The sequence below is a fragment of the Pelodiscus sinensis genome, chromosome 8, assembly GCF_052426305.1.
Source record: "Pelodiscus sinensis isolate ZL-2025 chromosome 8, ASM5242630v1, whole genome shotgun sequence".
Lineage (NCBI taxonomy): Eukaryota > Metazoa > Chordata > Testudines > Trionychidae > Pelodiscus > Pelodiscus sinensis.
This window is the reverse complement of record NC_143059.1, coordinates 53934096-53947902: the sequence shown is the minus strand read 5'-3', so window position 1 is coordinate 53947902 and position 13807 is coordinate 53934096. Positions and strand designations below refer to the sequence as shown.

The 13807-nt window shown below is 42.9% G+C and overlaps 1 protein-coding gene across 9 annotated transcripts in view; it reads right to left on the bottom strand.

Annotated features, from left to right (window-relative positions):
• Positions 1 to 12419, bottom strand: part of CHST15 (carbohydrate sulfotransferase 15) — a 93871-nt gene extending 81452 nt beyond the window's left edge. For 2 of the 9 annotated variants that reach the window (XM_075935307.2, XM_075935306.2), the window contains exon 1: positions 12056 to 12419. The gene's annotated coding sequence lies outside the window, so the exon portion shown is untranslated. Of the gene's footprint in view, positions 1 to 9997; positions 10248 to 10951; positions 11244 to 11266; positions 11918 to 12055 lie in introns of those variants that run through there. The other 7 variants (XM_025177993.3, XM_014580076.4, XM_075935309.2 and 4 more) reach the window with 6 other exon arrangements.
• Positions 12420 to 13807: the final 1388 nt, after the last annotated feature.

The following is a 13807-nucleotide window of genomic DNA, read 5'->3' as shown; positions in this document are numbered from 1 at the left end:
TTACAATGTATCATTAAACACAATATTGAAAATAACAGTTCAATGGGAAATGAAAGCATTTTTAAATGAAAGAAACAAAACATCAAAATAATAAAAGGTTACTATTTCTGTTTAGGGATGTGAAAGTGTAACCATGTACATGGTTAACCAATGCGTCTGGGCTCAACAGTTAACATTCACGGTTACACGCAGGCTCCTGGTATGTGCGGGGAGCTGGCTTTTAAGCTCCTGGGGAGCCGCCTACCACCTCCCAACCCCCACCCTCTGTTGCTATCTCTTGAACAGAGGCACCAACACGAGGGTGGGGGGCAGGTGGGAGATGGTGGGGGCAGGTGGAGAATTCCATAACATGAAGATCTTTTAAAATGAACAAACAGAAATTGTCGCCAAGTTTTCCTTTACTCTCTTGCTGTTAGGGATGTAAAATCGCATTTAACTGGTTTACCTGTTAAATGCAATGTTTAACCAGTTAATAGGGGAGGTGGGTGGGTGGGCCACTCCAGCACCCACCAGTTTTCCCAGAACCAGTAAGCCTCACATATTAATGGTTAACCCTTCACATCTCTACTAGCCGTGAAACAGCTGTTTTATAAAAAGAATCAAATTAATCTGGCAAAATATCTAAAGGTGTGTGTGGTACCTATATGGGTACTCGTAGTTTTATAATATATACTTACATTTTTGTCATTTATTATGCAATATGCCAAAACAGAATAAGAGCATAAAAGGCTCAATAACTTATTAAACTCACTAAAAGGGTACGATTAAAACACTATTAAAACACTGCAGATGCTTTTTGTACATTTCATTGTACAATTCCAGAATGAACTATTGCAAAATTTTAGCTATGACATCAAAAAGTATGTATTATTTAGCAAGAATACTCTGAAGTGCTCAAACTGTGTCTAGCAATTATCAATGAGTGACTTTGAAAGTCGTTTTACAGAATATTTCAATCATAAAATGACCTAAATATGATTTAACAAACCTAAATAGCAGTGACTTTTAGTTTAAAGCTAAAAGTTAATGAGTAAATTACAGTGATCTAGCAGCATAAAGTACTAGACAGTTACAGCAGACTGTTTCTTAAGTTTTTACTACTTTACAGGGGAAAAGATGTGCCTTACTCATAGATATCCTACAGTACTGCTTAAACCATTCGTTTGCAAGCTAGCAAAGGAAGTCAAAATATCATGGGTCCTTTACTGAGTGCCATTGCTAGTACTTGACTGAGGCACTATGTAAAAATCTAAAACATAGATGTGAAACCCATGCATGCAACCTGAACCACTTGATTGTTGTTTCACCTTAATTCTCCAGACCAGGTAGGGTTGCCAACTTTCTAATCGCACAACACCAAACATACCTGCCCCACCCCTGGCCCTTTCTTTAGATCCCATCCCTTCTCCAAGACCCCATCCCCCACTTACCCCATCTCCCCTCCCTCAGTTGCTTGTTCTCCCCACCCTCACTCATTTTCACTGGGCTCAGGAAGGAGTTTGGGGTGCAGAAGGAGATGAGGGCTCCAGGTGGGGCCAAAAATAAGGGGTTCAGAGTGTAGGAACAGGCTCAGGGCTGGGACAGAGAGTTGGGGTGAGGGCTCCATCTAAAGGTGTAGGCTCTCAGGTGGGGTCAGGGATGTGGAGTTCAGGCCTCTGCCCCTGCACTGGGATCACAGGGTATGTCTACACTACCCTCCTAGTTCGAACTAGCGGGGTAATGTAGGCATACCGCACTTGGAAATGAAGCCCGGGATTTGAATTTCCCGGGCTTCATTTGCATAAGCCGGATGCCGCCATTTTTAAATTCCGGTTCGTTCAAACCCCGTGTCGCGCGGCTACACGGGGCACGAACTAGGTAGTTCGAACTAGGCTTCCTAGTTCGAACTACCGTTACTCCTCGTGAAATGAGGAGTAACGGTAGTTCGAGCTAGGAAGCCTAGTTCAAACTACCTAGTTCGTGCCCCGTGTAGCCGCGCTGCACGGGGTTCGAACCAGCGGGGTTTTAAAAATGGCGGCTCCCCGCTTATGCAAATGAAGCCCGGGAAATTCAAATCCCGGGCTTCATTTGCAAGTGCGGTATGCCTACATTACCCTCCTAGTTCGAACTAGGAGGGTAGTGTAGACATACCCACAGAGACATGTTGGGTGCTTCCAGAAGCGGCATGGAACCAGGGCAGGTAGGGAACCTATTTTCGCCCCTCTGCACTGCCAACAGGACTTTTAGAGCTTCCAGGGTCCCTTTTCGACAGGGTGTTCCAGTCAAAAAGCAGATGCAGGGCAACCCTAACACCAGAGTCTCTCTTACACTGATCTGCTGGTGTAAAATAATCTCTCCAGGCCTGTTCCATTATTAGCAGGTGAAGACAGACTCAGAAGAGTTTCATGAACAGTTCCCCAGCCCTTCAGGAACTACACACAGGGCAACACTGGTCAGATATCTAGTCCCAGGCTTATACTCTGAGAAATATGAGCCTTGCACTGCCCAGTTCACTCACTATGCAGCCTATATTTAAGTTCAGATAAATTTCATCATTCCATCAAAGAGTAACGAATATGCAACTGCCTTTGTTAGCTGAGTAGAGATTCTCCAGACACTTCAATCAACATACTGGTTTAGATCAGGGATGTAAATTTCCATTTTAAAAGTTAACCAGTTAAACATTATGACATGATGAGCCTGGCCGGGCTGGAGCAGCCCCTCCCATCTGAGATACTGAACTGTTTCGTAGGATTATTATTTATGAAATTTCCCTTCTCTTCAGTAAAGGCTCCAATGAGACACTCACAACCTAGACCAATAACAATCAACCTTGACTACCTGCTTTGACAAGAAAGAGACCTTAAAAAAAAATCACACAGTAATTGTGAAGTGATGATCCTTTGTCACCGGACCCTCCATCCCCAGTCAGATGGGTCTCTCAGCCAGCTGGTGGAACAGAAGGTTTATTAGTCCATGGGGATACAGCATAAAAGAGACTCATTAGCACAGGAACTAGAAGCAGTCAGTACAATCCATCTTGAGGAGAAGGGGCTCAGAGCCAAGGCCCCAGCACCCCATCTCTGCCCCCCAAGCCACCGAGACACACACAGCAGTCACTCACACGCACAGCAATTTTATTAATGGCAAGAACAATATCTTGGACCTCTGGCCATTGTGGAATGAGCACAACTATATAGTTTCTTTCCTTTTCAGCAATCATTGTAACTTGGCATCTTAATTTTGTTCGTTTTTGCTAAAGATCATGTGCTAGAAGTTCTCCATTTTCTGATCAATATCTAAACTATCATGGAGGATGGTGTGTTCCTTACAGGAAGCACTTACAAGTAGTGTTCAACAGTGGCTAGAAACTAGGCATAAAATATATGAATATTCCATTGCAAAAGACACATTAACCCTTTGCCCCGGAAGTGCCAGTCATTGCCTACAATATCAGTGTAATCAAAGACTTGCAGTGCTCTCGTTGCACTCAAGTTCCCCGATTGCTTGATCTGATTTTTAGGCTACTAGTCCAGAATCATGACCACATTTTCAGTTATTTGGTCAAAAAGCACAAGTGAAATGGCCATAAGGACAACTACTACTGTGACTGTGTTGGCTAAAGAGTTGTTTGTGGCAAAACTGGAGATTAGATTCAACAAATTATGAAACTGAAAGATTTTAATGCTTCTTTAAGTGCAAATCTCCACACAACGTGAAGTCTAAAGATTCTGCTGATGTGTCCATACTTTTGAACACTTGCCAGAATTGCACAGTTATGTACGGATTGTTGATTCACTCTAGTGTATGTATGGTGGAATGTAATGCTTACATTTTTAATTGAAGGTTTATGGAATTTTTCATATTTGTATATGAACCAAATAAAAGACAAAGTTGCAGGCTGAGAAGGGGAACTAATGTGTGCCATATAAATGGGGGACACCCCCCAGATGATGTACATTGTTGTATCTATGACAATTCTATGGAATAGAATTTCTAGTTTTATTTAGTAAAGTGCAAAATGTAGTATATTTTAGTAAAATAAACTACCGGCAAATTTGGACAGGATAGATTTTTTTTAAATGATCCCCACTGAAAATTTCCTCCATTTTCCCCATATTTCCCTAGATTTCTCTAACTAAACACCCACAGTCCTCAGTAAGGAATGTGATGGGACTCAAAGACAGCTATTAGGATGAGGGGGAAATAAGTGGACTATGTGGCTGGTGGAGAGAGGAAGTGCAGGCTGAGAGAAGGAACTGATGAGTGCCATATAAATGGGACACACCCTTCACTGATGTACATTGTTGTATCTTATGACAAATTACTCCAAAGAATCTGCCCTGGAGCACTCAATCACTTACCTGCATTTTTCCTAGATGTTTCTGATTTGTAGAACACAGTATAGTAATCTTAATGTTAATGAAGATTTTTGTGCAATAATGTAATGGCATATATTTTGGGCCTGGTTATTTTCTGCTGCGTTGATATATCTATACAAAAGGAGCAAAATATCTGGATGTTTTAACTTCCTAAATCAATACATCAATAAGGCAAGAACAGACCATTGGTGTTAGTTTAAATCTAAAGAAAGCATGTCTGGTATTATTAAAGCTAACAATGTAATTACAATGGAAAGTTAAATACATTGCTAAGTAGAAGATCTGCAACTTTGTCTTTTATTTGGTTCATATACAAATGCGAGGAAGCACTAAACAAAGTATGGTTTGTTTAAGAAATAATAGGCTATGATTACATTATTTAGCAAAGATCATTTTGATAAGTGCAAGAGATCTCCAGTTAATTTTTTAATTTGTGTATTATTTTTTCAGTGGGGAAGGGCTGATGTTCTATCCATTTAATAAACAGCCCTTAAACATTAATTAATTAATTAATCCTCAGAGAAATGTATGAGTGCTGTTGGAAACATCTCTCATCATGTAATGTAATTTTCAGAAACAGGAGTATATTTTTCCCGCCACAGTCCTGTCATATACTGCCTAGTGATGACATTATTTAAAAAAAAATCCCTAATATTTTACAGCATTTATGGTCATTTAAAGGACACTTTGTTGCTATTGTGGGATGGAGATTAAATAATGACTTGTCAACTGATTTTGAGATGGTTTCCCTATAAGCTGACTGGTTTTGCAATTGATTTTGAACTCTGAATAATATAAAGTGACTCTTATTTTCTAACTAACTTGAGCATTTTATTTCTCTACCAAAAAAATGTATCTCCAGCTTTAATTGCACTTCAGGCATTACTTATACTTAGTGTTTCATGTTTTCAGTTTTTACCAATTTCCACTAAAACATTACTAGGATTTTTTAAATTAAAGGAGTGCGGTTTTTACTGAGTCATACCTGTTTATCAATCCACTCAGTATTTTGGGGTTCCTTATTTTTGTTGACACTAAACTTTACACAATTATTGTGTTCTGCAACTCTGAGATTGAAATAGTTCCACAGGGTAAAACTCAGAACACATACGCAGTGGAGGTTAGAAAATCAAACACTGTTAATACTGTACGCTGATTGGCTCACAAGGAGACACTACCCGTCTATATCTTTTCATCCATTTAGCATGGCATTGAATTTAAACAATCAATAGTCCACAGATAAGGATATGTAATGTCTCCTTATCCACCGTATCCACGTGGTTACCTCCTTTATTTCTTCTGGATCCCCATATATAGCCAGTCTTGATTTTTTGGTGGCTGATTCCATACGAACGGCCATACTGGGTCAGACCAACAGTCCATCTAGCCCAGTATCCTGTCTGCTGACAGTGGCCAATACCATATAATCCTCAGGTGATCTCTCTCCTGTCACCCATTTCCAGACAAACAGAGGCTAGGGATGCCATTCCTACCCATCCCGGCTAATAACCATTGATGGTTCTAATCTCCATGAATCTATCTAGCTCTTTTTTCAACCCTGTTAAAGACCTAGCCTTCACCACATCTCTGGCAAAGAGTTTCACAGCTTGACTACTCCTAAAATGGCTCCTCTCCTCCCCAGAGTTCCCAAGGGAGGGCTTCTCACATGTTACTGGTCAGACTAGCTCTTCTTCCTACGTTTTCTCTTGTCAACAATATGACTCTACCCCTTCCTCTGAGCAGACATAGCTGTATTCCTTCCCCAACCCACTGGGGTTCAGATTGTTCTACATCAGTGTTTCTTAAATGTGTTCCGTGGCACACCAGGCAGTCGGAGGTGTGCCACGGAGAACAACAGAATTCAAAATGGCCACCCTTAAAGGGGCAGGTGACCTTTTATCGTGGAAAAAAGTTGGGGGGAAGAGGCAGGAGGGAAGTTCCCCCCCCCCCCCAATAACTTTCCCCCAAACCAACTTTCCCCAAAAACTTTTTTCCCGCAACAACTTCCCACCCACACTTCCCCCCACCTCCAACCTTTTTTTTTGGGGGGAGGGATGTCCAACAAAAAATCCTTGGTGTTCCTCATAAAAAAATTATTGTTTGGTGTTCCTCTGTCTTAAAAAGTTTAAGAAACACTGTTCTACATAGTGTCTCTCCTCTCTATCTCTGAGTTGCCTAGGAGACTGAGTCAGTCCTTGGTTCCCCATTCCAACCAGGGATAGTGTGCCTCTCACTGAACTACAGGAGACCTTCATGATTCATGGAATTGCTATTCGCAATATTGTGTATTCGCAAATCTCCCATATTTCTTCCATCCCCAAGCCATGCCCTCTCTTTCCCCACTGTATCCCACCCCCCACCTGTTGAGGGGCAGCAGAAGTGGTCAGGCTCCTTCCCCTCCTCCTCTGGTGCTCACTGCGGCTGCCAGGAGCTGTTGGTAAACGAAGCACTCGCTCCTCTTCCCCCCAAGCCCAGTAAAGTATTCACAGATTTAACTGTTCTCAGTGGTGTCAGGAATGCATCAATTCTGAATGGCGAAGGTTTCCTGTACCACCATAAGGGCCCTAGGAAGCTAGGGAAACAGTTTAGGGGTTACATATAGATAAGGAACAAAAATAAACATGGAGCAAAAAAGCAAATCTATGCCCGAAAACCAAGAAAATCGGTGGCTAAAAATTTTCTAGAACAGTAAAGACAGAGTGAAGAGGATGCCATGTAGTCTAGACATACCCCTAGGTAATGTTCATTGTTAAAAACTGGAATTACTGTGTGACATGTAGAAAACACTAGAGTTTTCTTTGACTACTATCAACATGTTGCTAGCCCTTACAGATGTTTACTAGATCCTGACAATGAAAACCTCAGCTGAACTGACCACAAAAGGAAGAGGAGAAACATATGTTAAGAAAACTCATGAGTTTCTGGAAATACTTCCTCCCCAATAACATGTGGAAACCAAAAAGCATTCCAAACCTTTAACACTACACTAAGTGAGAAATGGGAGATAAGCATGGTTTATAATCTGAATAAGTTTTTGGTGCCAAAAATGACGTTTGAAATGTAATCAAGATGTCGCACCCTTTCCTCAAGGTGAAATGTGCCACCAGCTACGGTCTTTATGCCGGAGTGTTTCAATCATTTACCACAAAAGAAAACATTTTAAAATGGAAAGGGGAATGTACTACTTAAATGAACTTGCCTAATCACGATAGTGTGAAATTGGATGTGCTTGCTTTTTGGAACAGTCATCAAGACACACTTTCCAATGTCAGCAAAGTGGCACTACAAGCTTTGAAGGTACCTCCTGGGTTTTCAAAGTTACAGTACCTCCAAGCAACAAGCAGCTCAACATAAATGAGGATATTATGAAGGAAATTATGCAAGTATATGCAAACCAGGAAGAACAACTAGCTCCAAGAGAGACAAAAGATACCTTAGTATGTTTTAAAAAATGTGTGTATTATACATTTATATTGTGGTAAAATGTGTATATTACAAAAGTTTTTGGAGGAGGCGGGTTTGTAATTTTTTCCAATTTTTTAATGTTTAACCTGACTTCATTCAGGTTTTCATGTTTGGAAAATAAACAGTAAAAAGTTCCCAGATTCATTTAGTTTTCAAAAAAATTTTGAAAATGTGAAACAGTAATTTTATTTTAGAATTACCAGCTTGTTTCTAGCAAACAAATCAAGATATGAGCAGATCACAATTTCTGTCTATCTTGGCAGTAATTTTAGGAATCCCTAATGTCAAAAATGAATAGGTAAGAAAAAAATTGTAAAATTTCACTGTACTAATCTGTTTAAGCAAATTTCCTGTGCTGATGAAATGAACTGAAAAAGTATCAATAATAAATTATGCACATACATCTATAACAGGAGGCTTGTTAGTACTTGTTGTGGATTGTCTAGTCTAATCCTTGTATTTTAGCCACATAAAATATCTGAAATGTCAACAGTCTGCTTTTATCTTCTCCTCTGTACACATTCCAGCCACTGTAATTTTACTGTAGCAATGTAATTAAGTCCATTATAGCATCTTCAGTTGTAACAACAGAATTATAAGTATTTTGTAATGCAAATTTCAACTAGTTAAGCACATTCCTCTTACAAATCCTCACAAAGTATTCTGCATTTGGAACTGGATTTTCTATCACAATTCTTGAATGATAAAATCAATTTGTTGTTGACTTCAGAATATAGGATTGGGCTCCACGTTGACTTGATTTACAACCACAGATACATTGTTCGGGATCTCCCAGGTTCCAGTGTCATCAGAAAACTGGTTGTTTCCACTGACTTTTCATACAAGTCATTCCTTCTTTTTGGTATTTAAATTAAATAGTAAAGAGCTAATGGACTACTTTGACTCAATGCCCAGGAGTGTGAAATGGCATCAGCAGCAGAGAATATGAGAGGAGCTCTATCATGGCATTGGAGATGACATTTTTTGCATCACTAACATAAGCAGAACATTTCAAGACAATTGTGCCATAGTATATGGTGGAAATTACTAATTTTTATGACTGCTGGTTTAAGATGTCTGTCCCCATTTAGGCAAAAACCAAAAGTAGTCTATAGTCAGCATTAAGCCTAATACCATTCAATTACATATTTGTTAATGAAGATAAGGCCATTTTTCAGGTACCCCTTCAAAATATTTACTCATCATGAGTAATTCAAGTGAATACAAAGCTTTAAATGTCAGCCTATAACTTGTTCTTTTGATTATTCTGGTATTATAAGTAGATGATCATTTTCTGACTACAACACAAAAAGTGTATGTTTGAGATGCATGCACCAGATGCTAAAGATCTTCCCTGGCTAATCATTCAGTTCTATTTTAATTATACACTTACAAGCAAATTAAAGCAGTGTCCAAATAAAGGTTATACAATGAAAAATACACATTGCATAGCTGTATTTGAAGGTTCACAACTATGTTAGACTGCACCTATCCTGAAAAGAGTGTCCTTTTAACCTACAACTCAAACTGTGGTCACTGCAGAGCAAAACTGTAGTATTATGATTAAACAAGGACTACAGCAAAAGGAAGATCACATGTGACATCTCCAAAAGTTCAGACTGATTCCTAGCTTAAAAGATTTAAATTGTAATAAGTGGTCACTAAACCCAGATTGCAGTCTCAATAAATGCATACTATGAAGCCATTTTTAAATGGTCAACAGCTTACCCTTAAGATACATCTCTTTCATCATCTAAAAATCTACATCACTGAATGACAATAGCCATCCACAATTTTATTCAAGGTACACACACTGAGTTAACTGAAGGAAAACGCTCCAGATAAAAACTGTTTTACAAATGTCTTCTCTTACAAATCACTGTAAAACTACTGTAATTAACCAACTGGCAGTTCTCAGGCAGACAGGCACCAGACCAACAGGCAGCCCAGCACAGTGACAGCAAAAAATGCATTATTGTAGTAATTAGACATTTCTTCCAAGGCCTCACTACAGACAGCTAACATTTTCACATTTTTAAAAAGTCAAGTACTCCCGATCTGTTCACAGAGTGGAAATGCTGAATAGCATCTACGGCCTAATCCCTGGGCATGCATATTAATAAATGACTAACTAGGACTGTACATAAAGAAAAGCAGACTACACAGCTTACCAGCACATTACCTAGTATTTGTCCGGGGGAGGAGGGTGTTAATATTGTACTGTTAAGACCTCAGAGGTAGTCCTTGCATAATCAAGAATGCCCGTCCCACTGTCTTTGATGCCAAGGTATTCTAAGCTGTAACTGAAAAAACAACAAAAAGTAGCACTTTATAGACTAACAAAACATGTAGATGGTATCATGAGCTTTCATGGGCACAGCCCACTTCTTCAGATGACCAGAGTGTTGGATGTCTAGGACCAAAATAAATAGGGGAGACAGGAGTGGAAGAAGGGAAAATTGGGAGCGGGGGGGGGGGGGGGGGAGGGGGGAGGACAAGAAAAGGCAGTGGGTAAAAAATATATCAAAGGAAAGCCTAAAGCACCTAAAGACTAGATAGTCAAAGGGGGCAGATAAGAACCATTAATTATCAAACAAAGAGTCAGGAAACACATAAAGACTGATGAAACATCTAGCCTTTTCTTGTGTTCCCCTTCCCCCTCCCCAATTTTCCCTTCTTCCACTCCCCCCCCCCCCCATCTCCCCTGTTTCTTTTGGTCCTAGACATCCAACATTCCAGTCATCTGAAGAAGTGGGCTGTGCCCACGAAAGCTCAGGATACCATCTACATGTTTTGTTAGTCTATACAGTGTTACCAGACTATTTGTTGTTTTTTTCAGTTTACCTATACAGACTAACTCTGTATAGGTAACCCCCTGAAGCTTCTAGGCAATTACTGTCATTCTTCACTTTGCAAAGGGGGAAAAAGAGTTAAAGCATCTTGCCATCACCAGCAGTTGCTACTGAAAATTGTCAGCAAGAATCACCTGCACATGACAAAATCTCTGTCAGTTTCTCCAACACAAAGCACGTCAAAACCAAGGACAGACACTTACAGATCACCCCCAAGGCAAATAAAATGCAAACTCTTTCTAGCAAGAAATCTGATCACACAAATCTACATACCTGCAGGAAGAAATCCACCTCCCCTACAAGTACCCTTATAATGTGCTCTGTTATAGACACAGCCGACAGAGATCCTCCCTAACTCTTGTATAAATACATATCCCAACACAGGGTCACATATATACCCCTGTATGAACACACTCTCAAACCCCTCTACATAGTCACCCTTACGCCATCTCCAAGCTGATCATATTACATCCTTTATTACAACACACAAAGTAATAGCTCAGCTTATCAAGCTGATCTTAATGGAAAGGTTGAAATATCACAGCTTCAGCGAGTCATTACTGAAAAAGTCAAAACCAAAAACGCTACCTCACAGCTGTGCGTGGTTTGGTGTCCTGAGGGCAGTCAACAGGAAACGCATGTCCCTAAATAGCTAATGCAGTTATGAAACAGATATGCAGCCACACGTACGGATGGTTAGGTCAGATGCCTGCCTTACACACCTCGTTGGGTATCTTAGGTAAAATCCCTGCTCATCTCTCACGAGTCGCGTGTGCGTGGCGAGGCTCCAATGCCTTTTTCTGCCCGCTCGCTCTGCGTGTGTGTGTGAGCGTGTGCACAATGCTTGCTCCGCACACCTCACGCCGTGTGTTGTGCAGGTCCAGTGTCTATTCTGCACGCCTCAGCAAGCGTGTGTGTTGTGTCTGCAGCACTCCCCAGTGAGTGTGTGTGTGTGTTGTGCAGGTGCGATGCCTGCTCCGCACTCGCGGGGCGTGCGTGATGGCTGCACCCCTCAGTGAGCGGGTGTGCTGTGTAGGGAGCGTGCCTGCTCCGCACTCGCGGCGTGAGTTGTACAGGCACGGTGCCGGCTCCAGCACCCCGGGTGTGAGGGCAGCCCCGCTCCACAAGTTCCGCGGCGCCTCTCCCACCAACGCGGGGCACTTCCCTGCTGCTGGCGGAGAAAGGCGCGTCGGGTCCCCGCCTCCCCCGCAGCCAGCAATCCCTGAGGCAGCAACTTCTCCAAGCGGAGCCGGCCAGAGACAAGAGCCAGCGCCGCAGCATCCCTCCTCCCGCGGGCCCGACGCGCCTTTCCCAGCGGCTCGGGCTGCAGCCCGCCCGCCGGCTCCTCCCTGCCCTGCCCCAGCGCGCTCCACTCACCGCTTCGTCGCCGCTCCCCGCTAGGGCGGCCCGAGCCCCCCAGCCGCGATCCGCCGCCAGGCCAGGCGCTGCGAGAGCGGGGTGGGTCTCTCCTGCCCCCGCTCGGCGTAGCGGCGGGGCTGCAGAGCCAGGCTGCTCCGGGCAGCCCAAGCCCGCTCGTCCCCGGCAGCGGCGGCGAGTCCTGCAGGCGCGGAGGAGCGAGACGGCACCGTCCACGTGTAGCTGCGGGCAGGGACTTGCCCGCCGGAGCTGCAGCCGCTGCTTCGCTCAGAGCCGGCCACGAGCGCCGCGCCGCCCCGCCCTACCCTGCCTAGCGCAGCGTCGGAAGTTTGACCAGTTTGTGGCTGCGAAGCCCCTGCGCCCCGGGAGCTGCCCGCCGGCAGGAGGCGGCCTGCTACAAGGATAGGGGGGGAGGAGGGCAAGCAGCCTCCCAGGCGCGGCTGGAATCACAGCTACAGCTAGCCTTCCCCACCTGGTCCCGCCAGCCCAGCCATTTGCACCGTGCTCCTGGGTCGGCAAGATTGAGCCAGGTTAGGGAGAAGAATTGTCTTGGACCCAGACCCTTGCCCATCCTTTTGGCTGCGAAGGCAACCTGGGCTGCAGTTGCCCCTGGCAAACTCCTGTTCCCCTTACTGTGCTTGTCCATGGCATGATCCCAGGGCCAGGTAAGCTGGGGAGGACAAGCAGTCTAGCAGCTGTCAACCACTTTAAGTACTGGGGAAACAGAAGGCAGCACCTCTAGGTCATCCAAACAGCCCACCCACCTCCTCTCCAGGGTCCAGTCTCACTGCATGGTCTAAGGGACCAGAGAGGTAGCACAACTTTCATTGCCAGCTGTCTCTCAGAACTAGGTCCATCACAGCTTGGGTCAAGGACAAGCTTCAGATCAACAGCAACATCAGCTCCTGGGGAAGGCTCTGTTTCTCTGTCTTCCTCCTATGCTCTTATAAACAGAAGGGCCTTTCCAAGAAAATGGGCAGTTTCTAGCTAGTTTAGTGTGCAGGTTAAAACCAACATCTTCAATTCTAACTGGAAGCCAGAAAGCTTCCAGAACAATTTTTGGATCACAAGTGTCAGATGCTCCTGAGAAGAAGCTCCTTTCCCCAAGCAAGCAGCTACTTTTTGCACTTGCTTCCAAATGGAGCTAGATGTATTCCCACCAGAGAGAACATTGCAATGGTTTAATCTTGAAGTCACATGTGCTAGTGGCAAAATAAACTACCAAGATGTATCCCTCCAGACAAGTATAGATGGAGAAAAGCTGTTTTGGACATAGCTTCTCCTTAGTCATCCAAATGTAGCTGTTAGTCCAACCAAACCCTTAGATCAATGGGTCAATAATGGCAGGCACACACCTTCCAACATGGGAACTAATATAAACTCTTTAACAACTTTATTCTCCTAGTCCACCAACATCACTTCTTTTTTATAGTTTTGCTCTCACCCTTGTTCCAACTTCCACCAACTCCTAGCTTAATTGCTCTTGCTAGTCAGTCATGATGAAGACACAAAGCTATGTTTCATCAGCCTATAGAAAATAAAGTAATTTCTGCAGCTTAATCTCCCTGCATATTCCTGAAGGCATCAAACCATGCACACAGCACAGCATCAGAAGCTGAAGACAACTCAAATGACAAAAGGCTTTTTGTCCATCTAACGTGAGATAATTCTATCCCGTCTGGTAAATCTTTCTTAAAAGATGATTCCCGTGTTTTTATATAAAAAAATGTAATGTCATAGAGAACGCATCTA